This window comes from Drosophila ficusphila, unplaced genomic scaffold, assembly GCF_018152265.1.
Source record: "Drosophila ficusphila isolate 14025-0441.05 unplaced genomic scaffold, ASM1815226v1 contig_256, whole genome shotgun sequence".
NCBI lineage: Eukaryota > Metazoa > Arthropoda > Insecta > Diptera > Drosophilidae > Drosophila > Drosophila ficusphila.
The window spans coordinates 256,076-279,811 of record NW_025064156.1 but is presented as its reverse complement, the minus strand read 5'-3'; the positions used below and the strand labels follow the sequence as shown (position 1 = coordinate 279,811).

The 23,736-nt window shown below is 38.9% G+C and overlaps 1 protein-coding gene across 7 annotated transcripts in view; it reads left to right on the top strand.

Annotated features, from left to right (window-relative positions):
• The first annotated feature begins 18,777 nt into the window (after window positions 1-18,777).
• The window catches only part of LOC108102089 (sialin), a 135,687-nt gene continuing 130,728 nt past the window's right edge, over window positions 18,778-23,736 (top strand). For 3 of the 7 annotated variants that reach the window (XM_043207646.1, XM_043207649.1, XM_043207648.1), the window contains exons 1-2: window positions 18,782-18,901; window positions 18,969-19,196. The gene's annotated coding sequence lies outside the window, so the exon portion shown is untranslated. Of the gene's footprint in view, window positions 18,902-18,934; window positions 19,197-23,736 lie in introns of those variants that run through there. The other 4 variants (XM_043207642.1, XM_043207645.1, XM_043207647.1 and 1 more) reach the window with 3 other exon arrangements.

The following is a 23,736-nucleotide window of genomic DNA, read 5'->3' as shown; positions in this document are numbered from 1 at the left end:
CTGTCAACTAGCCTCGAAAGAAGAAGAAGAAGAGATATGAGAATATAGGGGTTAGAACAGGATAGATAGAAAAATTCCTTTAGCGACATTTCGACACACTAAGATGTTTGCTAGTGGTCTTATACCCCACCCTACCATGATCACTATATTGCAGTATGACTCCATTTGGTAGTGATCCCTTATGGTCGCTAAAGTATTTAAATGATTTTTGTTGCTACACTTCTGTATCCCATGATTTCCGGAATAATCAGGGTTTTAGTTCGGTTTCATAATATAAACATTTATTTTAAACATAATTGTAGTTTTAGATAGCTAACATATTTTAATTTTATTGGTTTAGACCAAAAGAATTTTTAAGTTACTTTAATGCATTTGGTTTTAATTATTATTTCATTATTTATTTGCGTTCTTTCTTCATTTTATTTCGCTCCCTATTTTAAATTCAATGCTTATTCACCTTTTTTTTTTAAATATTCAATAGTTCGGTTTAATTTCATAATATTCAAGTGATTTAAGATTTGGCTGTAAAGGGGGTAGAACATATATATATATAACTAATAAATGAATTTATAAAGAAAATATAATAGTAATCAAGATTAATTTTAAAGGTATATGTTCATTATCAAAAGTAGGGTATTGTTTGTAGAGTATGAATGTATCTAATAATTTTACCTCTAATGTAGGAATTGAAAATAATTAAATTAATTTTAATTTAAAAAAAATTAAATGTTAACACTTGTCCACTTGCATTTGATCGACAAAATCAAGTCGCACTTGAAGATCAGTCACGTCGAAGTTGACCGCCTCATCTGACTCCAGGTAGCTTTTTAAAGCTTCTACCTGTCTTAAGGTAGCAACAGCCTTTGCTTTATAAAAGTCCAAGTCACTTGGTACCGCCGCGAGTCTTGCACCAACCGAATCACTTTCAGCCATCATTTTCAAAAAGAGTATACGAAAGACACTATCACCGTAAGCTGCCGATGCAACTGCACGAATTTGAATGCAAGAGACGAAAATGCAACGGAACAAATTCGCAAGCGTTCACTGACCTCGCTTAACACGGCTTATATATGCACTGCACTTTATATAACCAAGTTCAAACTGTGGTTATGTATACGAACAAGATCACAAAAGAAAGCGCGCCAAATAATACCCAAGCACAGGAATATATGTATGTATGTTTGTAGGCCTCTTCACCGAATTGCAAAGTGGTGTCCAAATGCACTGATAGGCCTTTTCACCGATTTGTGAAAACGAAATAAAAAACACCCCACGTAGATCACGTCGGGGTCACCAAATGTTCAGAGGAATGCAACTAATTTGTTGTTACCGCTTTGTGCACTTCCAAAAAAAAGGCCAATGTTTTATGATTAGATGAGATGTGTTTTTGTATTTTGGGTTTCTGAGTAGTATTTGGTTATTCTTGTGTACAATGTTTGTGTGTTTTGCGTTTACAAGATCGCGACCGACAACTTGCTTGCGAGGGTTTTGCGAGAACGAACGAAAGTATGTAAATCGGTTAAGAGTTGCGAAAAGAATGAGATGATAATGAAGATAGATAAAACAAGATAAGCAAAGTTAGACGCGATTGCAATTATGCGGGTGTTGGTAAACAACTTTACGTTTACATTACGTTACGTTACCTTAGCAGTTAGAATTTGAATTTAGGATAGAATTTACAAGTTCTGCTCCGAACACGTACTAAAGGTACACCACTGAATTGCCAGAAGCCTAGACTTTTTAGGCACCGCGTTAAAAGTGGTAGCGGGCACACCTGATGCCGCTGACCTCGAGATGTTAAAAATGTCCGAGTCCCGGTTAAACGAATCAAACAATAGACAAGTAGTTATTAACACCGAAACGCAAAAGCAGATTAACAAACTTACCGATGCTGTCAACGAAATCATTAAGGCAAAAAGAATAACCTGGCTGACACACCACATTTATACGAAGTTCTTTTGGCCAGAAATAGAATGCTAATTACAGAGATATAGAATCTGATGCTCACGGTCACACTTGCAAAATCAAATATCATAAACCCTGCCATTTTTAACCATGAAGATTTGAAGTCCGTTTTAGTTGATCATCCCACAGAGGTCCCCGTTATCAGCCTAATAGAGGCATCTAATATTAAGGTCCTTCAGTCCGACAATATTATTCACGTGCTCATTGCATACCCTAAGATAAAATTTAACTGTAAAATGGTCACCGTCTTTCCCGTTTCTCACCAACACTCCGTTCTCCAACTACGGGACAACGTGGTAGCTGAGTGCAACCAAGAAGTCTTGGCGATCACTGATTGCGTGTCGACGATGTACGGAGCATTCTGCAAACTGGCAATCCAGGACACTTGGGCTCGAGGTCTGCACGCAGGGGTCACGGCGCATTGCGAAACGCAAGCCAGCCACCTAAGCCCCATAACGCTGGTAGACGATGGTATAATGATAGTCAATGAGTGTCCGGCAATAGTCAGCACGGATGACGGCCCCAATATAGAAACAAATGGCACGCATCTAATAACATTTAAGCGACTTGCATTTGTAAACGGCACAAAATACTTGAACCGGCGCGAAAGCATAAGAAAGACTGCGGGCGTGGCGGCCTCCCCCTGCTAAACATTATCGGGCATAACCACGTGCTTAGTATGCCAATGCTTCAGAGGATGAACAACCAAAACCGGGAAACGATCCAAACCCTCAAAACCGAAGTAAAGTCGGCTGGATCAACGGACATCTGGATCGCTGTCGGCGTGGGAGTAAGCTTTTTGATCAGTAATTTCATCCTGCTCCATCTCGTGTGGAGGAGAAAGCGAGATGCATGGGAAATGCAATAGGTTGCCGAAACATTCAAGGCGACCGAGGACGGTCTTACTCCTAAGGGGGGAGTAGTTAACACTTCTGAGGGGTAACAAACAGTCGGTAGAAATCTTGGGTGATTCTTGGATCACCCTAGTCCTTCTAAATGCCGACTCAGCATACCCGCCTTTGGGGGCCGTGCCTGTATCCCATTGGTTCCCGGTATGGTGAGTTATGCTCATTTTGCGATCGTCAGCATTTCCCACTGTCATGCAGTCGGCCTGCCGGCTAAGCACCCTACTGTTAAATAAAAGCATAATAAAGAGCACAAGCTCATTCAATTTAACTCCGGCAACTGCCGTTAACTATTTTATTATTTCTACCCTGACTGAGTCTCTAGGCCAGCAGGTTAAGAAGGAAAGTTACCCTTCCATCCTAAACTTCATATTTCACCATTGGAGAGAACGGAGACAGCAGCGAGGGAACCTCTACAGAAAAACTAGATAACTTACCTACTCTACACTTCTGATATTCCTAAGAGCAGACAACTGACTATGTCTACGTTTGCCGACGACACCGCGATCCTCAGCCGATCTAGATGTCCACAACAAGCCTCAGCGCAACTTGCGGCCCATCTAGATGTAGTGGAAAAAATCGCTTTCAGACTGGTGTATAAAAGTAAATGAGCAAAAATGAAAACAAGTAACCTTCCCAGTCAGATGATGTAACATATCTTGGCGTACATCTCGACAGACGGCTTACCTGGCGCACGCATATTGAAGCTAAACGTACTCACCTAAGGCTGAAGGCAAATAGTTTCCATTGGCTTATAAACTCCTGCTCCCCACTCAGTCTGGACTACAAGGTCCTCCTCTACAATACGGTTTTGAAACCAATCTGGACTTATGGCTCCCAGTTGTGGAGCAGCGCCAGCAACAGCAATGTAGAAATCATGCAGAGAGCCCAAGCTAAGATCCTAAGAATTATCACTGGGGCACCGTGGTACGTTCGGAGTGTAAATATTCAGAGAGACTTGAATGTACTCCCCGTCCGAGATGTGATAGCGCAGCACATGGAAAATTACTACACAAAGCTGTCAACCCATCCAAACCACCTCGCTAGAGCATTGACGTTGGTATGTAGCCGCTCCCGCCTTCGTCGTAACGACATTCCCATCCAGCAATAATTATTAGGACAGTCTAACATAAATACAGTTTAACAAATTGTTAGAATAATGTAGTACTTGAAGATTTTAACACATTTTCTTAGTCTCGTAAGAGAAGATTCAAAATAAACAACCAAAGTCAATAAAAAAAAAAGCAAAGGAAGAGGAACGTGAGTTCATCTTTTGCACACGCTTCATGTACTATTTGTTAAATTTGGACGCTGTCTAGTGCAGTGTCGGCAGACGTTCAACTACAAAATCATATCTGTAGTGGAATTAAGACTGCTTTCTGTGCCCGTTTGAATGACACCCCTTCAATGCGCGCAACCGCACAAAAAGGAAAACAAATGGATATCAACACACCTTCCCATCCGCTGCTCTTGAAAGAGCTGACTGGATTCGAGAAAATGAAAGAAGTCGATGGCCAATCTCCACCGGAACTTCGAGCTATGATTTGCGGAGATTTGTCTCGACGGCATTAAGACAGCCTACTGTAGCATATAACGTTTTAAATTATTGATAATTAAGATGTTAGTGTAAATTGAGTTGGGAAACACGCGCTGGTTCCGGCTCATCTTCGTCGGCATTATGGGTGAGGGTCAATAGAGGATACTCTTTTACGTACTCACGAAAGTATGCTAGTAATAATTAATTTTCGCGTGTTAGGTATAGAAAAAGGAATAAGGAGAAAAGCCTGTCAACTAGCCTCGAAAGAAGAAGAAGAAGAGATATGAGAATATAGGGGTTAGAACAGGATAGATAGAAAAATTCCTTTCGCGACATTTCGACACACTAAGATGTTTGCTAGTGGTCTTATACCCCACCCTACCATGATCACTATATTGCAGTATGACTCCATTTGGTAGTGATCCCTTACGGTCGCTAAAGTATTTAAATGATTTTCGTTGCTACACTTCTGTATCCCATGATTTCCGGAATAATCAGGGTTTTAGTTCGGTTTCATAATATAAACATTTATTTTAAACATAATTGTAGTTTTAGATAGCTAACATATTTTAATTTTATTGGTTTAGACCAAAAGAATTTTTAAGTTACTTTAATGCACTTGGTTTTAATTATTATTTCATTATTTATTTGCGTTCTTTCTTCATTTTATTTCGCTCCCTATTTTAAATTCAATGCTTATTCACCTTTTTTTTTTTTCAATATTCAATAGTTCGGTTTAATTTCATAATATTCAAGTGATTTAAGATTTGGCTGTAAAGGGGGTAGAACATATATATATATAACTAATAAATGAATTTATAAAGAAAATATAATAGTAATCAAGATTAATTTTAAAGGTATATGTTCATTATCAAAAGTAGGGTATTGTTTGTAGAGTATGAATGTATCTAATAATTTTACCTCTAATGTAGGAATTGAAAATAATTAAATTAATTTTAATTAAAAAAAAATTAAATGTTAACACTTGTCCACTTGCATTTGATCGACAAAATCAAGTCGCACTTGAAGATCAGTCACGTCGAAGTTGACCGCCTCATCTGACTCCAGGTAGCTTTTTAAAGCTTCTACCTGTCTTAAGGTAGCAACAGCCTTTGCTTTATAAAAGTCCAAGTCACTTGGTACCGCCGCGAGTCTTGCACCAACCGAATCACTTTCAGCCATCATTTTCAAAAAGAGTATACGAAAGACACTATCACCGTAAGCTGCCGATGCAACTGCACGAATTTGAATGCAAGAGACGAAAATGCAACGGAACAAATTCGCAAGCGTTCACTGACCTCGCTTAACACGGCTTATATATGCACTGCACTTTATATAACCAAGTTCAAACTGTGGTTATGTATACGAACAAGATCACAAAAGAAAGCGCGCCAAATAATACCCAAGCACAGGAATATATGTATGTATGTTTGTAGGCCTCTTCACCGAATTGCAAAGTGGTGTCCAAATGCACTGATAGGCCTTTTCACCGATTTGTGAAAACGAAATAAAAAACACACCCCACGTAGATCACGTCGGGGTCACCAAATGTTCAGAGGAATGCAACTAATTTGTTGTTACCGCTTTGTGCACTTCCAAAAAAAAGGCCAATGTTTTATGATTAGATGAGATGTGTTTTTGTATTTTGGGTTTCTGAGTAGTATTTGGTTATTCTTGTGTACAATGTTTGTGTGTTTTGCGTTTACAAGATCGCGACCGACAACTTGCTTGCGAGGGTTTTGCGAGAACGAACGAAAGTATGTAAATCGGTTAAGAGTTGCGAAAAGAATGAGATGATAATGAAGATAGATAAAACAAGATAAGCAAAGTTAGGCGCGATTGCAATTATGCGGGTGTTGGTAAACAACTTTACGTTTACATTACGTTACGTTACCTTAGCAGTTAGAATTTGAATTTAGGATAGAATTTACAAGTTCTGCTCCGAACACGTACTAAAGGTACACCACTGAATTGCCAGAAGCCTAGACTTTTTAGGCACCGCGTTAAAAGTGGTAGCGGGCACACCTGATGCCGCTGACCTCGAGATGTTAAAAATGTCCGAGTCCCGGTTAATCGAATCAAACAATAGACAAGTAGTTATTAACACCGAAACGCAAAAGCAGATTAACAAACTTACCGATGCTGTCAACGAAATCATTAAGGCAAAAAAGAATAACCTGGCTGACACACCACATTTATACGAAGTTCTTTTGGCCAGAAATAGAATGCTAATTACAGAGATATAGAATCTGATGCTCACGGTCACACTTGCAAAATCAAATATCATAAACCCTGCCATTTTTAACCATGAAGATTTGAAGTCCGTTTTAGTTGATCATCCCACAGAGTTCCCCGTTATCAGCCTAATAGAGGCATCTAATATTAAGGTCCTTCAGTCCGACAATATTATTCACGTGCTCATTGCATACCCTAAGATAAAATTTAACTGTAAAATGGTCACCGTCTTTCCCGTTTCTCACCAACACTCCGTTCTCCAACTACGGGACAACGTGGTAGCTGCGTGCAACCAAGAAGTCTTGGCGATCACTGATTGCGTGTCGACGATGTACGGAGCATTCTGCAAACTGGCAATCCAGGACACTTGGGCTCGAGGTCTGCACGCAGGGGTCACGGCGCATTGCGAAACGCAAGCCAGCCACCTAAGCCCCATAACGCTGGTAGACGATGGTATAATGATAGTCAATGAGTGTCCGGCAATAGTCAGCACGGATGACGGCCCCAATATAGAAACAAATGGCACGCATCTAATAACATTTAAGCGACTTGCATTTGTAAACGGCACAAAATACTTGAACCGGCGCGAAAGCATAAGAAAGACTGCGGGCGTGGCGGCCTCCCCCCTGCTAAACATTATCGGGCATAACCACGTGCTTAGTATGCCAATGCTTCAGAGGATGAACAACCAAAACCGGGAAACGATCCAAACCCTCAAAACCGAAGTAAAGTCGGCTGGATCAACGGACATCTGGATCGCTGTCGGCGTGGGAGTAAGCTTTTTGATCAGTAATTTCATCCTGCTCCATCTCGTGTGGAGGAGAAAGCGAGATGCATGGGAAATGCAATAGGTTGCCGAAACATTCAAGGCGACCGAGGACGGTCTTACTCCTAAGGGGGAGTAGTTAACACTTCTGAGGGGTAACAAACAGTCGGTAGAAATCTTGGGTGATTCTTGGATCACCCTAGTCCTTCTAAATGCCGACTCAGCATACCCGCCTTTGGGGGCCGTGCCTGTATCCCATTGGTTCCCGGTATGGTGAGTTATGCTCATTTTGCGATCGTCAGCATTTCCCACTGTCATGCAGTCGGCCTGCCGGCTAAGCACCCTACTGTTAAATAAAAGCATAATAAAGAGCACAAGCTCATTCAATTTAACTCCGGCAACTGCCGTTAACTATTTTATTATTTCTACCCTGACTGAGTCTCTAGGCCAGCAGGTTAAGAAGGAAAGTTACCCTTCCATCCTAAACTTCATATTTCACCATTGGAGAGAACGGAGACAGCAGCGAGGGAACCTCTACAGAAAAACTAGATAACTTACCTACTCTACACTTCTGATATTCCTAAGAGCAGACAACTGACTATGTCTACGTTTGCCGACGACACCGCGATCCTCAGCCGATCTAGATGTCCACAACAAGCCTCAGCGCAACTTGCGGCCCATCTAGATGTAGTGGAAAAATCGCTTTCAGACTGGTGTATAAAAGTAAATGAGCAAAAATGAAAACAAGTAACCTTCCCAGTCAGATGATGTAACATATCTTGGCGTACATCTCGACAGACGGCTTACCTGGCGCACGCATATTGAAGCTAAACGTACTCACCTAAGGCTGAAGGCAAATAGTTTCCATTGGCTTATAAACTCCTGCTCCCCACTCAGTCTGGACTACAAGGTCCTCCTCTACAATACGGTTTTGAAACCAATCTGGACTTATGGCTCCCAGTTGTGGAGCAGCGCCAGCAACAGCAATGTAGAAATCATGCAGAGAGCCCAAGCTAAGATCCTAAGAATTATCACTGGGGCACCGTGGTACGTTCGGAGTGTAAATATTCAGAGAGACTTGAATGTACTCCCCGTCCGAGATGTGATAGCGCAGCACATGGAAAATTACTACACAAAGCTGTCAACCCATCCAAACCACCTCGCTAGAGCATTGACGTTGGTATGTAGCCGCTCCCGCCTTCGTCGTAACGACATTCCCATCCAGCAATAATTATTAGGACAGTCTAACATAAATACAGTTTAACAAATTGTTAGAATAATGTAGTACTTGAAGATTTTAACACATTTTCTTAGTCTCGTAAGAGAAGATTCAAAATAAACAACCAAAGTCAATAAAAAAAAAAAAGGAAGAGGAACGTGAGTTCATCTTTTGCACACGCTTCATGTACTATTTGTTAAATTTGGACGCTGTCTAGTGCAGTGTCGGCAGACGTTCAACTACAAAATCATATCTGTAGTGGAATTAAGACTGCTTTCTGTGCCCGTTTGAATGACACCCCTTCAATGCGCGCAACCGCACAAAAAGGAAAACAAATGGATATCAACACACCTTCCCATCCGCTGCTCTTGAAAGAGCTGACTGGATTCGAGAAAATGAAAGAAGTCGATGGCCAATCTCCACCGGAACTTCGAGCTATGATTTGCGGAGATTTGTCTCGACGGCATTAAGACAGCCTACTGTAGCATATAACGTTTTAAATTATTGATAATTAAGATGTTAGTGTAAATTGAGTTGGGAAACACGCGCTGGTTCCGGCTCATCTTCGTCGGCATTATGGGTGAGGGTCAATAGAGGATACTCTTTTTACGTGCTCACGAAAGTATGCTAGTAATAATTAATTTTCGCGTGTTAGGTATAGAAAAAGGAATAAGGAGAAAAGCCTGTCAACTAGCCTCGAAAGAAGAAGAAGAAGAGATATGAGAATATAGGGGTTAGAACAGGATAGATAGAAAAATTCCTTTAGCGACATTTCGACACACTAAGATGTTTGCTAGTGGTCTTATACCCCACCCTACCATGATCACTATATTGCAGTATGACTCCATTTGGTAGTGATCCCTTACGGTCGCTAAAGTATTTAAATGATTTTCGTTGCTACACTTCTGTATCCCATGATTTCCGGAATAATCAGGGTTTTAGTTCGGTTTCATAATATAAACATTTATTTTAAACATAATTGTAGTTTTAGATAGCTAACATATTTTAATTTTATTGGTTTAGACCAAAAGAATTTTTAAGTTACTTTAATGCATTTGGTTTTAATTATTATTTCATTATTTATTTGCGTTCTTTCTTCATTTTATTTCGCTCCCTATTTTAAATTCAATGCTTATTCACCTTTTTTTTTTTCAATATTCAATAGTTCGGTTTAATTTCATAATATTCAAGTGATTTAAGATTTGGCTGTAAAGGGGTAGAACATATATATATAACTAATAAATGAATTTATAAAGAAAATATAATAGTAATCAAGATTAATTTTAAAGGTATATGTTCATTATCAAAAGTAGGGTATTGTTTGTAGAGTATGAATGTATCTAATAATTTTACCTCTAATGTAGGAATTGAAAATAATTAAATTAATTTTAATTTAAAAAAAATTAAATGTTAACGAAAGTAAAGTAAATAAAAATGCGTACCTAATAATGTGCCTTCCATTGCATAATATTATTTTATTTTAATTTTATTCAAATTAATTTCAATTTTAAAACCAAGATAAATATATTAAGTGTACCTAGTTAAGTGCCTGCACTGTATAATATTAGTTTATTTTAATTTATTCAAATTAATTTCAATTTCAAAACCAAGTTAATTATTTAGTGTACCTAATTAAGTGCCCTGCACTGTATGAATGCAATTTCAGTATGCATTGAGGTAGGTCAGCAAAGCTCTGATCGGACGGAAGAGCAAAACAAAAGAAAATATAAAAAGTACAGTTTCGATCGGCGCGTGGGTAGATACGGGCGCATGAGCCAGAAAGGCGGAGGCCAAAAAAAATTGTAAATTAAGAACAAGTGAGAGACTCAAACAGTACTTAGGCATAATCACCAGAAATTTTTTGTTTTTTTTTTTTATTATTAATTATTAATTTTTAACACTTACTTTTATTATGGTTCCATCGGTGAAAGATCTTTCGCCGACCTGTAGGGGAGTCAAAAGTGTTTGGGTTGTTTGTTTGTTTTTGTTTCACTTGTTCTACTCTTAGGGTGGTTTTGGTTTCACGTAACTGTATTTTTCTGCACTTTTATTTCACTCTCCTGCACTTGTGGTACACTCAAAAAAAATAATGGCTTTTACATCCACCATCTTTCACTTGAATATTAAAAAAAAATTATGAAACAACAAATGAAAGAAAAAATAAAAGAAACGCAAAATAATAAAAAATAATAATAAGAAGAAACTTAACAATATTACAAAATAATAAATTTGAAAATAATAAAAAAATTATAAAACAATAAATGAGAGAAAGAAAATAAGCCAAAAATAATAAAAAATAAAAATAAGAAGAAACTAACAATATTACAAAATAATAACTTTGAAAATAACCAAAAAATTGAAAAATAACAAAAATAATAACCTTAAAATAAATCAGGAACAAAATAAGGTATCGATGCAAATCCGGGGAAGTCTTGCGACCAATTTTTCGCACTGTAGCATTTCTTTTTGTTCAGGCACCAGAAAAAAAATATAAAAATTGGGGTTATAACCGCGTGGTTTTGGGCGCACCGATTTCACGTGTTTTTTTTTCACTGTATCTGATATTCTTGAGCCACTACCAACTTTTTTTTTTTTTTTTTGTTTTTGCACGCTTTATTTAATTATTTCATCGGGTATATATAATTCGGGAATAGAAACGTTTATCTTTTTTTTCTGCTACTCCTTTTAGTCAGTTAGCCAGGCTACAGCAGCGGCTGAGAATTTAGGTTACATGGAAATAGAAGTGCGCCAAGATTGGCGAGATTATTTTGTGCAAAATAGCACATGGTGCCAGATCTATGTATAAGACGTAAAAATTAAAAACAACTATGTAAAATGGCATTTTTTTTATCAAAATAATTACCAATAAAGGTCTGGCCAGAAGGCTAGAGGGATTTCTCTCCTTTTATATATATGGATGGTGGCGGACGGGTATTTCAATAAACTTCCACAAAAAACTTAACCTCATTGGGTTTTTCTTTTAAATTTTTGGAGCTGCACTTTTTTTACGTCTGTAACGTTGGACGATCCGGAAGAAGCCTGACTGCATTAAATTGCGAGTTTTGGCATCATCAACTCCGCGAAGACAAGCCATTTAAGCTGGTGCTAAGGAACATACACTCCACAGTCCCTAAGGAGGATATAGAGCGTTGTTTCATGGACAAGGTTTCAACGCTGCAAATTATTATTTATTATTATTATTAGGGGGGGAAAAGGTTACCTCGACCCAACTGGATCTATTGTACCCCCTATCTGAGCTTAGAGCTCACCCATCAACCCGGCTCCTTCGATAAGGTTAAGGAGCTTTATCGGGTCGATGCTTCCAGAGGTCCCAAGTGTAAGGAACCTGGACCCGAGGGTTCTGCTCCTCAGGCTACTTAGTGCTGGACAATCTGATATTATGTGTATTGAGGTTTCGTCCTCGTTATCACAGAATCTGCATGTTTTCCTGTTTGTAATCCCTATATTAAATAGGTGTCTCCTTAGTTTACAGTGTCCGGTTAGTAAGCCGGTAACTATCCTAAGTGATCTCTTCCCTAGTAGTATAAGTTTCTTAAACCTCTTCATGTCATAATTGACGATGAGGGTTTTGGCTTGTCTTTGGCCTGTGGTGTCTACCCAGCAGGCTTGCCTCATATGTACCTCTTCTGTTCTTAGGTAATCTTTGACTGTGTGTCTGCCTATGCCACAGTAAGGCTCGGGTCCTATAAGGGGTCTTTCCGCCCCTAGTTTTGCTAGCCTGTCGGCTAGTTCATTCCCGGATATGTCTTTGTGTCCTGGAATCCATCTTAATGACAGCCTGTTGTTGCTGCCCAGAAGGTTCAGCTTTGTCCTTACTTCTCGTACCAGCTTCGAAGTGATTCTATTGCTGCATAGTGCAGTAATTGCCGCTCGACTGTCCGAGAGGATCGCAATGTCCTTGTTTGTGTACCCACGCTTCATATTGAGCTCTGCACACCGTCCTATGGCGCAAACTTCAGCTTGGAATATGCTGGTGTATTGGCCTAACGATTCATGGTATTTGATTCGTGGTCCTACTACTCCAAGGCCAGTGCCTTGGTGTGTTAAAGACCCGTCCGTATACCATGCTATAGTGTGACTCGCCATGGAGTGTACTTCCTTCATGGTGGTCCAATCTTTCTTGTTGCTCAGATGAGCAGAGAAATTCTTTTCAAAGATGAATTCTACTGTCATTTCGTCCCTGGGGTGTGAGCTCAGGGGAAGTTCGACTAGTAGTTTTGCTGCATCCCTAGAACTAAGGATGCGGTCACTGCCATTCCCACAAGAAGTGATTCTTAGTAGGGTGGCCTTTCGCTGTAACTCTACTACGCAGTGTAGCGGTGTGAGTTCCATGAGAACTTCCAGTGCCGCAGTGGGGCAGGTTCTCATTGCTCCTGTCATACATATGCATGCCAGTCTTTGCAGCCTTTGGAGCTGTTTCTGTGCGGTAACGAGCCTTGCTCGTTTACCCCAGGCTACTGACCCATATGTGAGTATTGGCCTCACAATTATAAGGTATAACCATCTGATAATTTGGGGTGAGGTCCCCCAAGATTTCCCTGCAATTTTCCGACAGGTGAAGAGAGCCCTGAGGCACTTATCCACTGTCTTTTGCATATGGGTTGCAAACGTTAGCCTTCTGTCGAAGGTAACTCCGAGGTACTTAACTTCCCGGCTTATTGCTACGGGAGTACCTAGTAGTATGATTTGTCTCATCTTCTTCAGTTTGTACTTCTTTGTAAAAGGAACAATGACTGTTTTTGCGGGGTTGAGGTTAAGCCCAACTTCCCTGCACCAGTCGAGCGTTATCTTGAGTCCGAGTTGGACAATATCGCAAAGCGTTTCTTCAAATTTCCCTTTGGCTACTATTACTATGTCATCGGCATAGCCCTGACATTGTATTCCTCTGTCGGCGAGTTTCTTTAGTAGTTCATCTACTAGTAGGCTCCACAGTAAAGGAGACAAGACTCCACCTTGCGGGCATCCTCTGCTTGTGGCAACGGTCATTGTGCTGTTACCAATGGTCGCCATTGCCTGTCTGGAGCTTAACAAGGCTCCAATCCACCTTCTTGTTGTCGCGTCTATATTCCTTCTGGCGAGGGCCGCTAAGACAGCATCATGCGACGCATTGTCAAAGGCTCCCTCTATATCCAAAAAGGCGCAGATTGCAACTTCTTTGTTGTCTACTGCTCCTTCAAGGGTGTGACAAAGTTGGTACAGTGCAGTGTCTGTTGAACGACCTGCCCTGTATGCGTGCTGCGTGGGTTGCAGCGGACAGTCCTTAAGAACTGTGCTCCTAATATGGTAGTCTACCAGCTTTTCCAACGTTTTAAGGCAAAACGAGGTTAAGCTGATAGGTCTGAAGGACTTTGGGTTGGTGATGTCTTTCTTCCCTGCTTTGGGGATGAAGACCACCCTAGCTCTACGCCACGCATTTGGGATGTGTCCAATTGCTAGGCTGCTTAGCATCAGTCTCCTTAAGCGGGTTAGGAGTAAATCCAGTCCCTGCTGCAGGAATGATGGAGAGATACCATCCAGACCAGGTGACTTAAATGGCTGGAAGGTCCCAATTGCCCATTTAAGTCTCTCCGGAGAGACTAGAGACTTGGCAATTGCCCAGTCCTCAGCGCTTGGTCTGAAGTGTCTTGGAGTGGACGATGCCTCCATTGGGTTGAACGTGTCTTCCGCCAGGGGTGAGCTCCCGGGGAAGTGTGTTTTAAAGAGTAAAGCTAGTTTATCCCTGTCGTCGGAAGTGTAAGCGTTGTCACATTTCCTCAGGGCTAGGTTACTTTCTGGTGCAACTTTGGCCATAGCCTTGTGCAATCTTGCCCCTTCATGGGCTGTGCTGATTGCCTCACAGAAGTCTCTGTAGTTCTTCCGTTTGGCCTTCCTGATCTCTTTGTTGTAGAGCGTCAGGCTGTGTCTATATTTTCTCCAGTTATCCTCGCTCGTTTTTGCTCTGTTGAAGAGCCGGCGGGTGGAGATTCTGAGCCGTTCCAGGTTGTCGTTCCACCATGGGGCGTCTCTATCTGCTTTCCGTCTGCCAAGAGGGCAACTGTCCTCAAAAGCATTGGTTATCTTCTTGCAGAGGTTATCCACTGCCTGATCTAATTCTAAGGAATGTCTGGGTATACCTGACGGTTCGTTAGAGAGATCGAGCTCAAGAGAGGACTTGAACCGATCCCAGTTTGTCTTCTTGGGATTCCTTTTGGGGGCGTCCCTAGCGGTGTTGAAGTCTAATTCAAATCTAATGATTCGGTGATCCGACATTGATTCCTCTGGCGACACATGCCAGTTCTTAATAAGTGGTCCTAGAGACCTGCTCATCAGGGTTAAGTCTAGGACCTCTTCTCTTACTCTAGTAATGAATGTCGGTGTGGACCCGACATTACCGATTTCTAGGTTACTATTTACTATAAATTCTATTAGCTGCTCACCTCTGTTGTTGACGTCGGTGCTTCCCCATATCACGTGATGTGCATTGGCGTCACACCCGATGATTAGGGGCATCTTCTTCCTCCTGCAGCATTCCACGAGCCCGATGATTTCCGGTGGTGGGCATGCTGCATCCCCAGCAAAATACGCCGATGCTATGGCGATCGCTGGTAGTCTTCCTGCGCCGCTCACAGTTACTGCGACACAGTCCCTGCTTAGGAACTCTGAAAAGATATTATAGTTGATATCTTTTCTTATTAATATGCATGCTCTGGGGTGTGCACCCCGTTGGTCACATATTACCTTTGATTCCTTGGTGTACAGGCCTTTAATGCCCTGATTGCACCAAGGCTCCTGAATGAGAGCTAGCCCGAGATGTTGGTTGGTGAACAACCTGGCCAGGACGGCTGATGCCGCCTTGGCTCGGTGTAGGTTCACCTGGGCTAGCCTCGTGCTGCTGTGTGCAGCCATCATTGGAGCGGATGCTCCATCTTTGGTGAAGGGGGCGGGTGTTCCCCTTCACTACCATCCGTCAGAGTGACGTCGGCCTCCATATCGTCGTTACTGTCGGAGGGCGTAGGATGCTCCTTATCCTCATTCCTCTCAACTGTAACGGCGCTAGGGTCCTCCTCTGTGCCCATAGGCTCCTGTGGCTCGTCGAGGGATTCATCGACCTCCACTTTGCCATCTGGGGGACCAGAGGGCGCTCCTTCCGTTGCGGCCACCTTTGCTGCCTTTCTCAGCCCACTCACCGAGACGGTACCGAACCTAAAGTTGAGCTGATGCCCTCTAGCTACGATCTCGTCTCGGGTGAGCTGGTCGATCCCGATGACAAGGAGTGCTCCGCCTCCATCGTTCCTCCGGGAGACCACTCTCCAGGCGTCCGTCTCCAGCCTGTTCTGGCGCCCGAGCAACATGAGGAGTTCCTCATTCTCTCTTTCCGCGCTTCTGGGGCAGAAGACCGTGACGTTATATGCCGCGGGGATATCTTCTCCCACCTTGGTTTCTAGGGGCACGCCCTTCCACGTCCTGAGCAAGGGCACAACGGCCCTCAGCCAGTCCGCTGAGTCCTGCAAATATTTACTGCCCAAAAAATCTTTAATGGCATGCGCGGGACTATGTCCGAAGTATATAATGATGATAGGCAAAATTTGTTTTATGTAAATGACGCTGAATGTCGCCGAGTCGTTAAAAATTAAGCAAATTGGAAGGCACAGAGTTACCGTGGAAAAGGCTACTCGCAATAAGGATATCGTCCAGTTTTATAAATGCCACAATTTTAGACACCCTCAAAAAAATATAAAACAAACCTGTTTGTGGAAATCGGGCTGGAGATCATCCTACCAACTCCCAAAAGTGTGAGTCACATATCAACAACAAATGCTTGTGTGCAAACTGTGGAGAAAATCAGCCTGCATGTTTAATGGGCTGCAAAGTTTGAATGGAACTAAGCAAAAAATTAAAAGGAGTAAGTCTAAGAAACACAATAAATAATTGGACGAACGAAAGCTGACACGGTATACTGTTCTCCACGTCAGCGACCAGAGATGGCGTATCTCATGCAGATATGGCAATAAATAGCCTCCCAAGCAATAGCAGCGCTGCAGCTAGGCAGTCTATTGAACATGTACCTGGAAATAACCGCATCCCAAACAGAGATTTGTCTTCCTTGGAGAAGCCAATCTTTGATATAAACGCTAGGCTGGATCAACTTTTGAAGTCATGGAAACGATTTAGTCGAACAAGGCTTTTCTCGATTTAGTTCAGGTTCTTATTTCTAGGAAATGACAGAATCAGCTATTAAAAACGGATTATGGAATGCAAGAGGAATAGTTAACAAAAGCGAAGAACTTCGTATTTTCCTTATTGACAACTCAATAGACATAATGCTCATTACTGACACTCATATGCGTCCCGGTCTAAAAATGTGTTATAACTAGTACTTTGCCAATCACCCTAGCAACACCACCAAAGATGGTTCTGCTATCTTTATCAAGACAAACATTATCCACACTCAGACCGAGTCCACAACGCGAGCTGAGTTACAGCTAACTAGTCTCGATATTCCAACAAATGGAGGAGTCCTTAAAATAGCGTCATTGTATCTTCCTGGACAAAGAACGATTTGACCAGTTACTAACGTCTCTGGGCCCGAAATTCTTGGCTGGAGGCGACTTTAACGCCAAGCATCAATGGTGGGGCAATTTAAAGATAAAAAGCTGAAATTTTTAACTGTATTTGAAAACATATTTAATTTGAGGAAAAAAATTTCGAAATTGAAAAAATCAAAAAAAGGGCGGGAGAAGGCGACATGTCGGCGAAAAGGTTTCCCGTTAGCGGAAGTGAAACACAAAAACCGAAAAGATTCTTAAAGTGTAGAGTACTGTGCATAAAATGAACTAGGATCAGAAAAAAAATGAAAATTGCAAAAGTTATTAGCTTTTTCAAAAAAAAAAATTACGATTTTCGCGCTTTTTTTCTCACTAATTATTTTCTCAAATAAACTGTTTTCAATATTTTTAGATAAGTCTTGAGTGAGCAGCGTTTAAAGTTGTAAGCGCTGGCTCGAACTAACCTAGAGCGTGCACCTTCTATTGTCTCTATCTGTAAAACTGTTGTAAAATTTAATAACACAAAAAATAGGGAGATGGGGATCTACAAGGAATGAAACAACAAGGATGAACTGGAGTGTTTTTAAGCCCCTTACTCGTCTGTCATTTTCTTTATTATAACCAGGGCTAACAGAGTTATGTTCTTAAAAACGTAAAAATATGTATGGATTTATGGACGAAAAAATAGAGAAATATGGACGAAATTTGGACGAAAAAGTTGACAAATATGGAATAAAATGGATAAATATGGATAAATATAGGTAGTATAGACGAAAAAAGGGATAAATATAAGTAAAAAAAATGGATAAACGTAGACGATTATATCGATCATATTAACTTTTTATGACAATGAACAATTAGAAATCGCTACAAACAAAAGTGCGCCGTTTGTCTCAAAGATCATTGCAGAACAATATGACATGTTGTGTCAGATTAGTAAAAACAAAACTACGGCGTTTGTCACTCAATATGTGTTTATATGATGAAAATGAACGCTCAACATCGCAAGATGTAACAGGAGCATTTGCATATGCATTCAGTTCTGCAGCTGATAAATTCAGGATAAGATCGTCACCTTCTGTAGAACTATCAATGAGATTTCCTGCTAACATTTGCGATATGTCCTGAAGAATAAGAACTGAAAACATGAAATATGGAATAAAAACTGAATCTTAAAATATAAACTGCATCATAATTGTTACATTCGATGATACATATTTTGATTGATTAACGACGCAACGATGTTTTGTTTACATTATTTATTATCGAGTATAAGGCAAACGACAGAAATTTCATAATATTTGAGCCAAACATATCTTTCTATAGGTTTTCAGACACTTTAATGCTCAAAATATGGATTTATTCAAGTGATTGTAAAAATATGGATTTATAGGAAAAAAAAGGCGATAAAATGGAAATAAATATTTTTTCATTTAAAAACATAACTCTGTTAGCCCTGATTATAACCATATGTTTTAGTTCCGCAGTGGCAAAATAGTAGGGTCCATCTCAGTAATTGATATGAAACTCGTCTTAGTGTGCTTTAGCTATTATGAAAGAAAAGCTATTGTATCATCCAAAATTGGATGGATTACCAGGTGAAAAGGATATCAGTCATAATGAACCCATTTTTAACGCTAGCCTTTTGTCGCTATTTTGACATGCGAAAGTGCCACGAGAAATGGATTTCAGCTGACACACTCAACATTCAACTAAACCTATGTACATGTACGTATGATTCTACTCATGAAAATATTTGTAATAAATTTTAAGAAAGGATTCCTTTTAATTGCAGATAGTCTTCAGTTTAATTGCATTGTTAGATATCATTGTTAAAATAACTTGGTTTATTAGTTTCATAAAGCCATAATGACATAAAGCCCCTAAACACAACAATATAAAACAAACAAATAAATGTAACAATCAGTAGAGTAACAAAATCATACACTCTTAGATAAAAGAATGCCAAGTGTTAAATTAAATTTTAATACTGCGCTTAAGCTGAAGAAACGGTTCACATAAGGTGAAAAATAAATTCATAATATAATATAATTATTTATAGTGGAATTATCTTTATATTTACATACATACATATGTACATATGTTTTTTTTTATTTCTTTGCGTTTTAATTGCTTAACCTGAGAAACTAATTATTTTTCTAAATACAATACAATGTCAGTCTGACCCAGCCTGACTTATTTTTCGCAGTTTATTTGAACTATCATGCTGAAACTTAAGCTATCATGCTAAAAACTTCAGCAAACGTTTAATTGCTATGTCGGTAGCGGTGTTGATTGGAGTAATGTGTACATACATATGTAATTTTTATATTTATCATAAAAAATAGAAGAAAAATTATTGGTAAAATTGCGCTTTAGCGGCTTTTGCTAAAAATGGTCTAGGAATTTTTTTTTTTTTTTAATGGATACCTTGGGGCCTAAACATTAATAAAAAAGTGGCGGAAAGCTTAAATTTTAATTATTTATGTGTTAAAATTGCAATTATTACTGCCGCGAGGCAACCCGTTTTAGAACATTGCCATGTTTTTCTAGCGAAAAACTTTACCGTTGAGAATGTGTTGTGGATGAAGAGTGCTGCAATTGTGTGCAAATTTAAAAACAAAAGAAATTAAACAATTTTACCATGTCTGGCACTGCCAATTTTACTACTGAACGCTGTAAAGGTTGCGAAATGACTCAGAGTGATTTTATAGTACTGAGTGAATACCCAGAAAAGCTATGGCCAGTTGCTTTTTTGCTATTTTTACAAATAAATACTTAGAAATCAAGCTTTCCGCCACTTTTTTATTAATGTTTAGGCCCCAAGGTATCTATTAAAAAAAAAAAAAAATTCCTAGACCATTTTTAGCAAAAGCCGCTAAAGCGCAATTTTACCAAATTATTTTTGAAAAATTCTTTATGCAGTTCCTATTATTTTTGTTTAAAGAAACTTTTTGCATCCAAAAATTTTAGTTTTGAAGCCGAGGGAAAAAGTTTTTTTTGACTTTTTGAAGTGAAACTTCTTTATCGGCGTTGGAAAAAATTTAGCGTCACATTTTTTTTGGTTACGCGTCACATTTCTCGGTTACGCGTCACATTTCTCGGTTACGCGACACATCCCCATCCCTCTCTAACCACTGACGAACGATCTCTCTATCTTCTTCTATCCTCTCTCGCTCTCAGCGCGCTCGCACAAAGTTGAGAGCGTAAAAATTTAAAAATAGAATACGGTTGCGTGAGTGAGAACAAGTAAGTGCGTATGTATGTATGTATGTATGCTTACTTGAGCAAGAAGACGATTTTTAAGCCGAAATCCTTTCTGTGCCAAAACGAATTAATTTACAGCAGTAGAAAAAAAGGGTGAGAGCTGTGAGTGTCAAAAGAAATTCTAATTGAACAGGTTGCATACAGATATTAACAGTTTAATTGATGTATTAGAATATAGAGTTTTCTAACCACTCTTGAATTACGAATTTAATTTTATCGAAATCGTATAACCATGTCATATAGCTGCCATATAAACAATAGTCGAAAATATGGAAAATTAATAGGAAAATCGTCATAGCTTCGATGTTGTATTTTGTTCGACATATGTAAATACATATGTATGTATTTGATGACTGCAAGGGTATATACATTAGCTTCTTTTCTTGTTTAAAAATAATATAGTAAAATCTCAGATGTTGAATATTAAATTAAATTCCTCGTGATTTTTTGTTAATAGTAAAAATACCTGACCTCAATATAAATTTATACAAAATCATTGTAAATTAATGATAACTATAAAAGTTCCAGATTTTAACTTATAACTGTTAAAGTTGCGCTTTAGGAGCTTTTGCTAAAAATGGGCTAGGAAATTTATTCTTTTTTAAAAATGCTACCTTGTTATTTGTTAAAATAGCTGCGAGACAACCCGTTTTTAGAACATTGCCATGTTTTTCAAGCGAAAAACTTTACCGGAAAGAATTTATTGTCTTCTCAGATGTTTTTACTATATTATTATACTCTTGCAGAGCAAAGGGTATTATAATTTCTGTCAGAAGTTTGCAACGCAGTGAAGGAGACACCTTAGACCCAATAAAGTATACATACAAATTCTTGATCAGCATCACGATCAGAATCGAAATACGAATGTACGTCTGTGCGTCTGTCTGTTCCTATGTAAACTAGTCTCTCAGTTTTAAAGCTATCTTGCTAAAACTTTCCCAAAAGGTGTGTAGTTATCTCAAGCAGTATATACATAAGTCGGAACGGGCAGGACCGGTCGACTATATCTGATAGCTCCCATACGAGAGAGTGAAACAAAAAATTCTCATGCTGTTGTTTTTGATCAGATCGGCTTGATTTCTTCAAGATGGAGTTTTCTAACTACTATTGAATTTCGGATAAAATTTTATCAATAACGGATAACTCTTTCATATAGCTGCCATACAAAAGATCGAAAAATATATATATAAATAGTGGAAAAAAAATTATAACGTCGTTGTTTTTCAACGGATAAGCATGATTTTTGGAATATAAAGTTTTTCCACGACTCTTGAATTACGAATTAAATTTGATCAAAATCGGACAACTATATATATATGTCAAACAAAATACATAAAAGCTAAACGGCATCGAAGCTATGACGATTTTTCTATTAATTTTCCAAATTGTTCATATGACAGCTATATGATATAGTCGTCCGATTTTGATGAAATTTAAATTGTAACTCAAGACTCATTAGAAAATTCTTTATTTCAAAAATCATGATTGTCTGATGAAAAACAACGATGTTATCATTTTATTTCCGTTTTTATATCTAGATTTTTCGATCTCTCCTATGGCAGCTATATGAATCGGAGTACTACGATTTTTATGAAATTTTTTTCTCGATTTAAGAGGAATTAAAAAACTTGATGTTCCAAAAATCATGCTCATGGCATTAAAAACCACGACATTATAATTTTTTTTTCATTATTTATATGTATATTTTTCGATCTCTCCTATGGCAGCTATATGATAGAGTTATCCGATTTTGATAAAATTTAATACGAAATTCAATAGCAGTTAGAAAACGCCATCTGGAAGGAATCAAGTCGATCTGATCAAAAACAACGGAGTAAGAATTTTTTATTTCATTCTCTTGTATGGGAGCTATCCGATATAGTCGGCCGATCCGGCTCGTTCCGACTTATATACTGCGTGCAATAACTGCACACCTTTTGTGAAAGTTTCAGCGAGATAGCTTTAAAACTGAGAGACTAGTTTACATAGAAACCGACAGGAGGACAGACAGACAGTCGTACAGACGGATTTGGATTCTGATCGTGATGCTGATCAAGAATATATATACTTTATGGGGTCTGAGGTGTCTCCTTCACTGCGTTTCAAACTTCTGACTGAAATTATAATACCCTTTTGCTCAGCAAGGGTATAAAAATATGGAAAACAAGAAAAGAAGCTAGCTTCGGAAAGCCGAAGCTTATATACCCTTGCAGTCATCAAATATGTCCAACAAAATGCATAAGGGCTAAACAACATCGAAACTATGACGATTTATCTTTTAATTTTCCATATTTTCGACTATTGTTCGTATGGCAGCTATATGATATAGTTGTCCGATTTTGATGAAATTTAATAAGTAATTCAAGAGTAGTTAGAAAATGATGAATTCCAAAACTTATCCTTGTCTTTTTAAAAACAACGGCGTGAGCATTTTTTATTTCATTCTCTCGTATGGGAGCTATCCGAAATAGTCGGCCGATCCGGCCCGTTTCGACTTATATACTGCGTGCAAGAACTACACACCTTTTGGGAAAGTTTCAGCAAGATAGCTTTAAAACTGAGAGACTAGTTTAGGCAGAAACGGACAGGAGGACAGACGGACAGACTCACAGACATATTTCGATTCAGATCGTGATGCTGATCAAGAATTTATATACTTTATGGGGTCTGAGGTGTCTCCTTCACTGCGTTGCAAACTCCTGGCCAAAATTATAGTACCCTTTGCTCTGCAAGGGTATAATGAATAGCAAAATGGTCCTAGCTTCGTTGTTGTTCAGCCTTTATGCATTTTGTTTGACATATTTGATGACTGCAAGGGTATTCGGCAAGCGGAAGCTAGCTTATTTTCTTGTTTTTAAAAAACAATACTCATAGGAAACGTGTCGAATAGTGTAAATATTGAAGAAATAAATTTAAAAAACTAAATTTATAATTTATATTAATTTTTAACACTTTTAATATTTTAATGACAATTAAAATACTAACATATCTTCCTGTTTCCCTTTCTTTAAGTCTCGGAAATTGAAATAAATTATTTTTTTTTTTAAATTGCCCTTTTCAATAAATATCGAATGAGTTGAGAAAAGTATGGTATCATTCAAACGGCATTTGAATTACCTTTCCATTGATACCAAAAGTTAAAAGAAGCAAGTTCAAATTTCGAGTATATTTCACTTTTATTTTGTCAAAATACTTATGGCCACCCATGTATTATCAAAGTAATAAGCAATTTATTGAGTGCGTGTCAATGGCTGAAATGGCACAACGTAAACTTTAAACGCTTCTACTGAAAAGTC